Genomic DNA, 11,933 nt, shown 5'->3' with positions numbered 1-11,933 from the left:
CACAAAGTGACAGTCCCTGCCCCACAGAGATGACAGGCTACGGGACAAGGCCCAACAGGTGGATGAGACAAGCGAGCAGATCGGGATGGTGGGGAGGACGGGGGCGGGGGGTGACACAAAGGGTAACAAAAAAAAGAGGGAGTGCAGAGTTCGCAGGAGACGTGATCACAGCCTGGTGCCTGCATAGTCGTTACTATCACCTATCTATCCATCTCCACAGAGATCCTTCTGTATAGCTACCCATGCTCTTACATGGTTCTTATATGATCCCTGTCACCAGAGCTGCCTACCCAAAGGGACAAAGCGGTTGCTGAGCTACCCGGAGGGCAAAGGCAGAATATCCCAGGAGGACCCCGTCGTGATACTGTTGGATCCAGCAGTTCCTCCAAGGATTTACGGATATTCACCGAGAGCCTGTCACGGTGGAAACTGACCAGAGGGAGCCCTAGAAGTGCACATGGAACAGCACAGACTGGGCCCTGCTTAGCTTTGCACTGAGGCTGCGTTCAGGGCAGACTGCACCTGGCACAGGAAGACAGGGTGTGTAGTACACGAAACTACGGATGAGGAGCCGATAAGGGGAAAGAAAACCAATCCTCTATGTTCTTGATTATAAGACCATAAGAGCGGCCATACTAGGTCAGACCAATGGTCCATCTAGCCCAGTGTCCTGTCTTCTGACAGTGGCCAGTGCCAGATTCTTCAGACAGAATGAACAGAACAGGGCAATTATCAAGTGAGCCATCCCCCGTTGGCCAGTCCCAGCTTCTGGTAGTCAGAAATTTAGGGAAACCCAGAGCATGGGGTTGCATCCCTGGCCATCTTGGCAAATAGCTATTGATGAACCTATCCTCTGAACTTATGTAATTCTTTTTTGAACATAGTTATAATTTTGGCCTTCACAACATCCCCCGGCAAGGAGTTCCACAAGTTGACTGTGGGTTGTGTGAAGAAATACTCCCTTTTGTTTGTTTTACACTTGCTGCCTAGTCATTTCGTTGGGTGACCCCTGGTTCCTGTGTTATGTGAAGTGGTAAATAACACATCCCTATTCAGTGTCTCCACACCAGTCATGATTTTACAGACCTCTGTCATATCCCCCCTCAGTCATCTCTTTTCCATGCTGAACAGTCCCAGTCTTATTAATCTCTCCTCCTACAGAAGCTGTTCCATATCTCTACTCATTTTTATTGCCCTTCTCTACACTTCTGCCACTTTGTTTTTGAGATGGGGTGACCAGAACTGCACGCAGTATTCAAGTTGTGGGTGTACCATGGATTTATATCATGGCATGATGCTATTTTTTGTCTTATTGTCTATCCCTTTCCAAATAGCTCCTACCATTCCGTTAGCTTTTGGGACTTTTCTGATTACAAAGACCAGCTCTCAGAGTGTAACCGCGGGCGTATAAATAGCTGCTTCTGCAGGGCTCCAGAGGACACTGAGGCGGTTCTCAGAAGTCGCAGCTCTGAGGTGCATGCTGAGAACTCCATCCTAAATAGCCTGCAAAGCAAGGGCTAAATGATTAAACTGAATTATAGAGACACCACGTCAGGCCTGCTCAGCCTTCTGCAGAACTGACAGGGCCGAGGCTGGGATGGGGGGAGCAGAAATGGGAGTTTAAGTGAAGGAAATTCACCACAGACGTTTAGGAATTGTTCCTTCAGGCACAGCTTCTTGGCTGGGTGGAACTGGGCTTGCAGAGAGGCGTAGCTCCAGGGCTTACACACAAAGCCTGTTTGAGCGAGCGTAAGCGGGGGTCCAGGGAAAGGAGTTGGGGCAAAAGGAGTGAGCTCGGATGGGAGCCGCGCATTGCTGGAAGGGGAGGGGAAAATGGGTGTGTGTGTACATGGGAGTGCGTAGTGTGAGAATATGCATGTGTACACATGCAAGTGTGTGTGTGTGCTCACACGCAATTGGGCAGGGCTAGGGATCAGGGTATAGGAGGTAGCAGTGAATGGCATAGGAGTGACTGCTCTGACAATACACAGACTGAAAGAGTTAATTTCTCCAGGCCTCGGGTCCCCTTCTGTGAAATGGGAACAATGATACCTCCTTTCCCCCAGGCTGGGTCTGTCCTGTCGGTTCAGACTGTAAAGCTCTTCCAGGCCAGGGCGCTCTCTTAACATGTATCTGGGAGGCCCTAACCCGGGCTTGGGGGACTCTGGCTTCTACAAATAATCAATAAGGCTTGGCTAAAAAAAGACCCCGTCCAAACTCCAATCGAGCCACGGCCCTGTTGGGAATCTGACCCCGTTCCTCTAACTTCCCCGTCCTCTTGGGTTTCATTTGCTACACGGGCTCCGCTTGTGAGCAGATGTGACAGCGAGGCTGACAGGCAGGATGTCCCGGAAATCCAGTGATTATATTCATTACGAATCACAAATGCTACGAGCCCACAAACTGCAGCCAGCCAAACGTGCCAAGCCGTTTATTGTACGTTCTGAGCAACCCCTGTGAACGTTATACACCACAGGCATCAAATGCCCCCCTGGAGAATTAGCATAAAGGCTTATGCCATTGGCTGGCCAGCGTGAGGCTTAGGAACCAAACTTTTGGATTTAAGGGGGGCCTACACCTGGCGTTGGGTCCTCTGCTTGGCAATGAAGGTCACCCTTGGGAAGCAAAAGGACGTAAGTGGGGGGCAGGCCCCTCTGAGCAGGGGTGAATTTCTCCCAGAGCAAGGATTGCCCCATGGCTCACACACACACACTGGGGCGCATTAGCCCAGTGGCACCCAGGAGGGATCGTGGGTAAACGCCTCTCCCGCCCCGGCCTACGTTCCACGCTGCCTCTGTATGCCCAGGGGACTGCGTCAAAACTGCCTCCGTGCAAAGCTAACATCTGCCCGGGTTCAGCACAGCAAACAGGTCGAGGCGTGAATTCTCGCCACGTTGCCTCCCCACCCACGCACCAGCATAGCAAGTGGGATTCAAAGCGCCGGGAACTCTGGGGATTCAAGCAGCCTGGATACAAAGGATATTTATAGCGCTGAACAAAATCCACACTTTGGTCGGTGTGTTATATCCCCCGCCCCATCCAACAGTTACATAAAGGAGTCAGGTTTGCTTTCTTTCCAGGCCCCAGATGGGCTGTTACAAGGGGCCTAGCAGCTGTGGCTAGGGGGAGTTGGAGTCTCTGCTTGGGGAAGGCAGAGGTACGCAATCACCGAGGGCCGAACGCGGAGTTCTTTACTCACGCTGAGTGATACTTTATGCTGAGGCTTTCCATGGGGCGGCTCGCTCTCTAAGCAGCTGCTCAGCACACGCGTGAGTGTTAACAAACAAAAAGTAGCAGCAGCAATGCGTTCGAGTGAAGGGCTGGGAGTCAGGACTCCTGGGTTCCATTCCCAGCTTTGGGAGAGAAGTGGGGTCTAGTGGGTAGAGAATGGGGGTGGGGAGTCTAGGCATAGGGATTTCTGGGTTCTACCCCCCCAGTCTCTGAGAGGGGAGTGGTGTCTAGTGGTTAGAGCAGCAGGCACTGGGTATCAGGCCTCCTGGGTGCTGTTCCCAGCTCTGCCACTGACTTACAGTATGGCCTTGGGTGAGTCACTTAATCTCTCTGTATAAAATGAATTGCTGACCTCCAGGGTGGGGGGAACTATAACTTTTCACAAATAGGGGTTTATAAAGTGCTTGGAGATCCTCTCCTGAAAGCAGCTGCAGAAAGGAAAGCTCCTCTTTCTGTGAGTTGTGAGCCTTTCCATTATCATACATGGCTTTAAGAGCTTCCCTTCAGCCCTGCATTTAAACCCCAGCTTTCAAAAACTTTGCTCAGAGGAGGGGCTGAAATTTCATTCCCAGCCGTCAGGATTGGAGGCCAAATCTTCAGCTGGCGCAAATGGGCACTGAAATCATACATGGCTTTGCACCGTTGGAGGATCGGGACCACTGCTTTTATTTTGGTGAACGTCATTTAAAACTCTGTTGTTGATGAATTCCGACAGGCGAAGGAAAATAAAAGTCTTTGTGAGCAGAGCACAGCCGCTGGGTCCAATCCTGATCTCAGTTGCCCTGGTGCGAATTGTAGCTAATACCACTGAAGTCGACGGAATTAGCAAGAGATAAGCAAGATCAGAATCAGGTTCCCTATGTTGTATGCACCTGTAATGCAAAACCCACCATCCTTTCATGCCAGACACGATAGTCCTCCTGCCAGCAGAGCATAATGTGCTTAGTTCCTTTAAGGGATTAAAAGGGTGAAAAAAATTAATGCCGAGATGTTGAAATTGACCAAGTAGCTACGTACTGTTCAAGAACAAACAGGAGCTGTTTCCTCTCAGAAAGGCGCATGGAGAGGGATGCTGCACCTGGAACACGCTCTGTGCAGGAAGATGCTTATGATTTATCCTGGCAAACTGTGATGAAGGGCGACTTGATATTACTATGATGCTGATTTACCATTTGTGTTGCCAGGCGTCCCGGTCGCAGCCTAGAACCCCCTGGCACGAGATGCTGTGTGAACACAGAACCAAAGACCCGACAATCCACGTGTAAGACAAGAGTCAGACGGGTGCAGACAGTCAGGGAAGTATGAGGAACCAATGAGTCAATATTGGGCCGTAGGATTGGCAGGCAGTGAGTGGCCTTGGCACATCAGCAGTCCAGCCACCGTCATGGCCCCAAATGAGACCAGAGCCTTGTTGTGCTGGGCCCTAAAGAGCTCACAGTTAAATTCACAAGGCAAGCAGGGAAACTGAGGCACATAGCAAGGGAGTGGCTTGCTCCAGGGCACGCAGGCAGTGCAGCGAATCCAGCATGGCCCCAATCAGAGCTAGATCCATTCCTGCTGGGACTGGTAGCCCCAGGGTGGTAGCACACTGACAGAGCAAAGGGAGGGAAGGCCTCAACAGCTGCATTTCTCCCCATAGATCTGTCTGGAAACAGAAAGCTCTGGATTCCTATTCCCCGCCAGCCCCTTCCCTACAGATCCTGGTCACAGTGCACAGGCCTACCTGGGCATAATCCTCCCCTTCCTCTCCCATGGCCAGAGAGACGGTGCCTGGCCCAGCAGAACGGGTGTGATCTACACGGTGCGTGTGTGGGCGTATTTGTGTCCCTGTAGGAGGCCTGCCTTGCAGAGTTACCAACGTCCATCCACCCGTGAACCGAAGACACGTTTCAAGCCCTCTTCCCCTTGACGCGCCTACCTGCTAATTGTCCGGTGGCCGCTTGCCTGGCAAGAGGGGGGTGGCTGGATTATGTGCGGCCATCGCCAGCACTTTCCATCAACAGCTAATAGGGCAGCCCCAGCAGCCAGACGTATTACTCACACGGGACACCCCGTCAATTAGAAGAAGATGAAGAGCGTGGAAGGCCCGGTACGTCCTCAGGGAGGGCGCGGGACGAGGGCACAGAACAGAGAGTGTTCGCTCAAGCCGGGCTGTGTTCAGAGAGTCCCTGTTGCCTATTAGAGGAGGATTTATGGTGCGTGGAGAAAGCAGAGGTCCTGGGGTCTAAACCGGCTTTGTTTCCATAAGCCTTGGAGACTTTGGTTTCGTTCTGCCGGCACCCTAACATCTGGAATAACAGCAGCTGGCGTGTCGGTCACGTACCGTACCGCCAGCAAGCTGAGCGGTGTGGTCCTGATTAATTGGCCCAGCTTTACTCCCAGCGTAAATCATCGTTCATTGTGGCCAGAGGAGGTGGAAGCCATATATCCATCAGCCTTGAAATCTCCACCATGGGGCCTAATGGGAGTTGTAAACCTCCGGCGTTGCCATGGCTGGTGCAGCTGGAAACCCTTCCCAGGGTTTTTATTAGGCAACCAGACAGGTTTTGTCTGTGCAGAGCCAGGCTGGTGTCTGCCACGCAGCTGTGGGCACCACGGAGAGCGGATCATCCCAGACCAGAATCTCATGGGCAGAGCAATAGCCGTGGGGAGTTACCAGGTGCATGGTGGGATGGGAAATGGTAGAGGTGGCGCTCTGGGAGCCAGCACGCAGTAGGGAAGGGGAAGCTAGAACACAGAACCAGTCCCGAAAGCCCTGAGTTACCAGATTGATTCTCCAACACAGAATCATAGCACGGGAAGGGACCTCGAGAGGTCATCTAGTTCTCGTCCAGTCCCCGGCACCCATGGCAGGACTCAGTGTTATCTAGACCATCCCTGACAGGTGTTTGTCCAACCTGCTCTGAAACACATGTGGTCTGGAGGGCAGGAAAGTGGCTCTGGCTCGGCTCTGGGCACCTTGGGTCCGCATCCCCCTCAGAACAGTCATTCCATGATCCTCTGACAGCTTGTGAGATGAAACGGACCAGCTGAATTCCACATCCCAGGTAACTGCTGCTGGTTAGAAGGGAGGGTCCCGATTAGGCGGTAAATCGCATTACAACCGCTCCACTTTTCCTCCTACCCCAGAGCATGTCCCTGGCATTAACGGGATGCCTGCTCCGCGGGGCGGGGGCGGCCGTGTTCAAGGCGTCAGGATGCCTGGGTTCTCGTCTTGCCTCACTACGCGACCTCGGGTGAGTCATGTCCCTTCGCCGGGCTGCACCTGGGCAACGGAGCACTAACCACGCTCCCTGCTGTCAAATGCTTTGAGATCTGGGAATGAAAAGTGCCTTAGAAGGGCCGATCATTATATTCCTCCCCAAATGCAGCCCCGCAGCGCTTTCAAAGGTTAATTCTGCCCCTCGTGATAGAGCAGGGCAGGGTAGCTTCTAACAGGACACGGAGCCAGCTCCCCCGCTGGCGAAAATTGGCACAGCTCAATGGGCATGACTTCAATGGGGCCAGGATTTCAAAGGAGCTATTGTCAGCTTACACCCCGTTGAGGATCTGGCCCATAGGCTTTGCTTGGACTGTGATCAAATCGGTTCCACGAAGCAGCAGCCCCCGGTTTCAGCTGCGTGGGCTCCCCCCCGGCCCAGGCTTTTGTGCACACCCATCAGGAATGAACGCTGTCAATCAGGACGCTCTCTGCAGCAGGTCCACACATATGCTGCTCAGCCCGCACGCGTCAGCCTCAGACCCCTGCTAGTCCCTCCTTGTCTCCTGCCATTACCGCTTCTGACTCACATCAGCCGGGCCCAGGAGCCGAAAGCCAGACAGATTTCTCTCCATTAAGTTCCCCCCCCTCACCCCGCCCCCCCACAATCCCAGCATTTCTGCTATGTGCAGAAACTTCAGAGCCACCCGCTCACCTATCCCCACCCACCGGGGTCACAATCCCCAGGCCCACCTCTGTTTCTTACCATCTAGCTTCGGAGCTTACCTGGACCCCGTTGCCAGAGTATCTGAGCGGCTCCCAGCCTGCAATGTATGTATCCTCCCAACCCCCCTGGGAGGCGGGGCAGTGCTGTTACCCCTCTTTTACAGATGGGAAACTGAGGCACGGAACCACGGTCACACTGGATGTCTGTGGCAGAGCAGGGGGTTAAAGCCCGGTCTCCCCAGTGCAACAGCTGCAGGACGGTCCTGCCAAAGGTCACCTGAAAGCCAGGGCCCATCAAGCCTGCTGTCTTACAGCCCGAGTGTCCTGTGCAGCTGTTTGCCCCAGGAAAAAATGGGGTGTAAAACGCTGCCGTGTTAGAAGAGCACTTTACACTGGTGTCAGTGACTGCGCGAGATGCAGGGCAACGGAGAATCAGGCCCGTGGCGTTCGCAGGGCCTGATCCGCCTCTCACTGCGGGCCCGATACCAGGCCTATTACTAATTGTTATTATTGAATTATAGTAGCCCGGAAAGGCCCCAGCCAAAAACAGTGCCAGGTGCTGAACAAACCCAGAGGGCGAGACAGTCTGTGCCCGGGAGAGTTTGCAATGAACTGGACAAGCTAGACAAAGGGCGGGAGGGAAAGAAGCGCAGCTGTCGCTAGTGTCAATCAGGAGTGACTCCATTTACACTGACGGACCTGCACTTGGTGTGAGAGGAGAATCAGGCCCTTACAAACATGTTTCAAGCACTGTCAGACACTGGATGTGTTTCTTCTGCCAACCAGCCCAGGCTGGGGACTTCATGGCGATTGCTCAGACGGCTACTCTGGGAGCTAAGACAATATCCCAGTGCAACGGGCTAGAGCGTTTTCAGCACTTTACGTTATCAGCTAGTCCCAGCACCAGACAGACAACTAGTCTCAGATGTTCAGACTCACCTATGTGGGTTGAATGACTGCCCAATTCCTATTCACTTTAGTTGGGATGGAAGAGCAATTTTGGCCCCCGTCTTCCCTTCCAGCTTCTGAGAGCCAGAGGTGCCTCTGAAAACCTCAAGCGTATATTCTTGCACGGCTGTTTGCACGATCCCAGAACTGAGAGACAGGAGAGCCCCACGAAATTGCCTCCAGTCCAAAGGTGCAAGACCAATGCAGGATCTTTTCCTCCAGAGCATCTTAGCCCCATGTTTTAAACATCCCAAGCATGGAAGCCTCCAGCTCTGGCCTTGGGAGAGGGTTTAACTGATAATCCCACATCCCACTATTTGATCACATGAACACTTAAAAAATGGGGGTCCCCCCCAGCTGGTAAAAATAGATAAAAAGAACTGGAGTAGATTTTATGGCCAGAGGAGACCATTAGATCATCTTGTCTGAGCTCCTCTCTAGCATGGGCCAGAGAATTTCGCCCACTTACCCCTGTTTTGAGCCCAGCAGCTTGTGTTTGACTAATGCACATCTGGGCCATATTTTGCAAAACAACCGCCAACCTCCTCATGATAGAGCAGAGATGGGAGCATCTCCATGATGGGCCATTCCATCCCGTCATTCACCCTGGCAACGGTGCACTGCACGGGGTCCGCTCCAGCTTGCAGACAGGGTCCGGGGATATTCTGCCCTTGCCTTCCGTCAGAGAGGTGTCCTAAATAAACGGGGGAGTGGCGGGGGGAGTGTTAGGGAGAACTAAGGGCAGAAGGATCAAAACGTACAAATCCCGGCCTCCCCCTCAAAAAGAGGAGCGAACGGCTCCTAAAAAGTCCATCTCACAAAAGAAGAGTTTTTAAAAGAAATCAGTAAAAAGGAGTTTGGGTTTTGGGGTTTGGTTTTTTTTTTTCTTTTTGGTTTTGCCTTCACCCTGGCAGCATTTCATCACCACTTCAAAGTGTAATTGCACTTTTCATCTGTCCCAGCTGAACGTTTCTGTAATGGGAACAGAGAGGTCCCAGGGATTAATTGTTTTTTGGGGGGGAGGAGGATTCTTTCTTTCTTTCTTGGCATGTCCTTGCAGAGACACTGCCCCTCACATCTGGAAGTCATTTCAAAGAGAGAAGCAAAGCTGAAGTCCCCAGAGCAGGAGTCACTGCTGAGCCTCGTAGTGGTCAGCCATCAGCGGGCTCTCCCCGAGGACCACCCGTGTTCTGCGCCCGCCCACACCTCTCCTTCCCTCATTCCCCCCCCCACCCGCCCAGCTGACAGCCCTGACCACCGCTGCTAGAATGAAATCCAGATTGGAGCCAGTGGTAATAATTTTCAGGGGGTCCTTTTGATCACATGGCTGGGGCCTAACACCCGCTGAGAAACATTGGATGAAAGCTAATGCTGGGACTGAAAGAACTTCTGAGGCGTTTCGGCTCAGCTGTGCCTCACCAGAAGCTGCCGGCCCCTGTTAAGGTGGGCGTTTTAGTAGTGGGATGGGTTACCCCCGTCTTCTGAAATGGTTGTCACTCCCCAATTCCTCTCCTCTGAGGAGCAGATCCGAGTGTGTGTTTGTGGGAGTGTTTCAAAGTCTGCCTGGTTAATAGCTTACAAGCCAAATTTTGCCGTTGGTTCCACCCGTGCAAATCCTTTGTAAGTCAGGGGGTCAAAAACCCTTGCTCTTGTCCAGTAAAACTTTCCTTCAAGTCGAGCACTGGGGGGAAGACTGCATGGTGCACCCTGACAGGAGTGGAAGGTGTGGTGTCGGGGACTGAGCCTTTAAGGGCTGAGCTCCCCAGGCAGAGTGTGGGGCCGAGCACTGTGAACCTCTGGTTGTTAGGCACAGACACAGAATAAACCAGATCTCCTGAAAATAGTGGGGGATGGACTCTAGATACTACTTCATCCTGTCTTGAGTGCAGGGCACTGGACTAGAAGACCTCTCAAGGCCCCTTCCAGTCCTACAATTCTATGATTCTGTGATCACTGAACATGACAGAAGGCACCCAGATAGCACGGTGATGGGCAGCAGAAAACGACTCTGAGACAGAGAGATAGTTCTGTACCAAGGACAAAATTTGGCCTCCCCATTAACCAAGGGCTTTATGGCAAAGAGTTTAGCCCCCTACCCTTTCATTTCCATTGCATCTGGGGGAAATTCCCCTCTGTGCAAAAGACCAGCCACCCCTTACATCCCATAGAGATGAAAGGGGACTTAAGCAGTGCATACATTTCATACTGGCCCCTCTTTGCTAGGGGGGAGTTTCACCCCCTGTCTTGTAAGAAGGAGCAGATTTTGGTATAGAGCGCACCTGTTTAAATCTGGAGTGACTCTATTCAGTTGGTCAAATCTAGATGGGCAGCAGTGTCATTGAGAATCGAATCTAATCCCTTATGTTGAAATCGTCTGGGACCCGGTTCAGCAAAGCACCTGGAGCATAGGATGCAGGAAAGTACTCTAGTGTGCACCTCCATTGAAGCACGGGCTTTAGTGTTATGCTGAAGAGGAATGGGCTTACTCACATGTGCAAGGAGAAGCATCTGCTTAAGGACTTCCCTGAATCGGGGCTCTAGAGAACAGGGAGTGAGGTTGATTTGACACTAGCTGAGGCTGCGGCCCCTCTAGCTTTAGTCATTGTTCCTACACATGGTTTGGCATTAAAGAGAAAACGAAATTTAAGACGTGTTTCATTTCGCCAGGTCGTTCCGGAGCAGAATTCTTTGTTTTCCAGCAGAGCCAGACACCTTTCAATAAGGAACGCGAGAGACATGGAAACAGGGTCTGCTCCTTAAAAGTCCATCGGCTTCTGCTGTTTCTTCCCCAGCTGGGGTCGTAACAATCCTCAGTTTATGGGATGGCATTCATTTCCCCTGCAAAACAATCCCGATGCCACAGATGGGGGTGGAGGGTGCAAGGATTCAGGCAGAGGGTACACAGAAAGCTAACCCAGAAGAAGGAAAAAGTCCGAGCCTCCGTCTTTACTCATGTGAGTCATTCTATGGGACTCCTCTCCTCAAATAAGCAAGGGCAGCAAGATTGGCCCCAATTATATCCCTTAATGTGATTTTCGAAGGGACTGATTCTGATCTTGTTTACACTAGTGTAAATCTGGAGTGACTCTGTGTAGTTACTCCACCAGTGTAAATGAGACAAATTTTGGGGCCTTAATAATAAATAACCAATTAACTCAGTGCGAGATTCTGATTCCTTCATACCGAATAGCACTTTTATTCCAGGCCTAAATCCATTAATGTGAAGGAGAACCATGTGCAGTGTAAGTTGCTACTCACGGCGAGTAAGCCAGTCAATCTCTGGAATCAGTGACAGTTAGGAGCCTAAATGCCAGTGTGGATCTGGGCCTCAGTTTTTAACCCAGTCTTTATTGAGGCCCATCTCTCACTGGAACCAGTTGTCCTCTGGCACCAGTGTGGCCTCAGCATCAAGCAGAGATCTACATATTTGCTTTGCTCCTTTAAATAAGGGGACAATTAGGCTCAAATGAGAGTTTTGCCTAGATAAGGACTGAGTAAAAATTGAATAACGACCATGAGCTGGTATAACACTACCACCAGTGATCACCAGCATCGTGAACACCCGGAGGGAGGGGAGTAAATGGTGCAAATGCCACCCACATTTGAAAATGAAAAAACCCTAATTTAACACATAATAGGCTCTCCCACCTCGGCCAATGAGAGCTGGTTCTCCTGGGCACGTGGCTATCGGCTGACCTGACCCCCTGCGCGAAACTGGGCTTCGGTCAACTACAACTGGGCAAAAGACAGATTTTTTGCTTCTCTGGAAGTGCCACAAAATCGGGGGGGGGGAGCATTTCGGATCGACCCAGGAATGGAATTTCCCCAA

This window comes from Chelonia mydas, chromosome 25 (genome assembly GCF_015237465.2).
Source record: "Chelonia mydas isolate rCheMyd1 chromosome 25, rCheMyd1.pri.v2, whole genome shotgun sequence".
Classification (NCBI taxonomy): Eukaryota; Metazoa; Chordata; order Testudines; family Cheloniidae; genus Chelonia; species Chelonia mydas.
Note: the sequence above shows the minus strand (reverse complement) of the source record.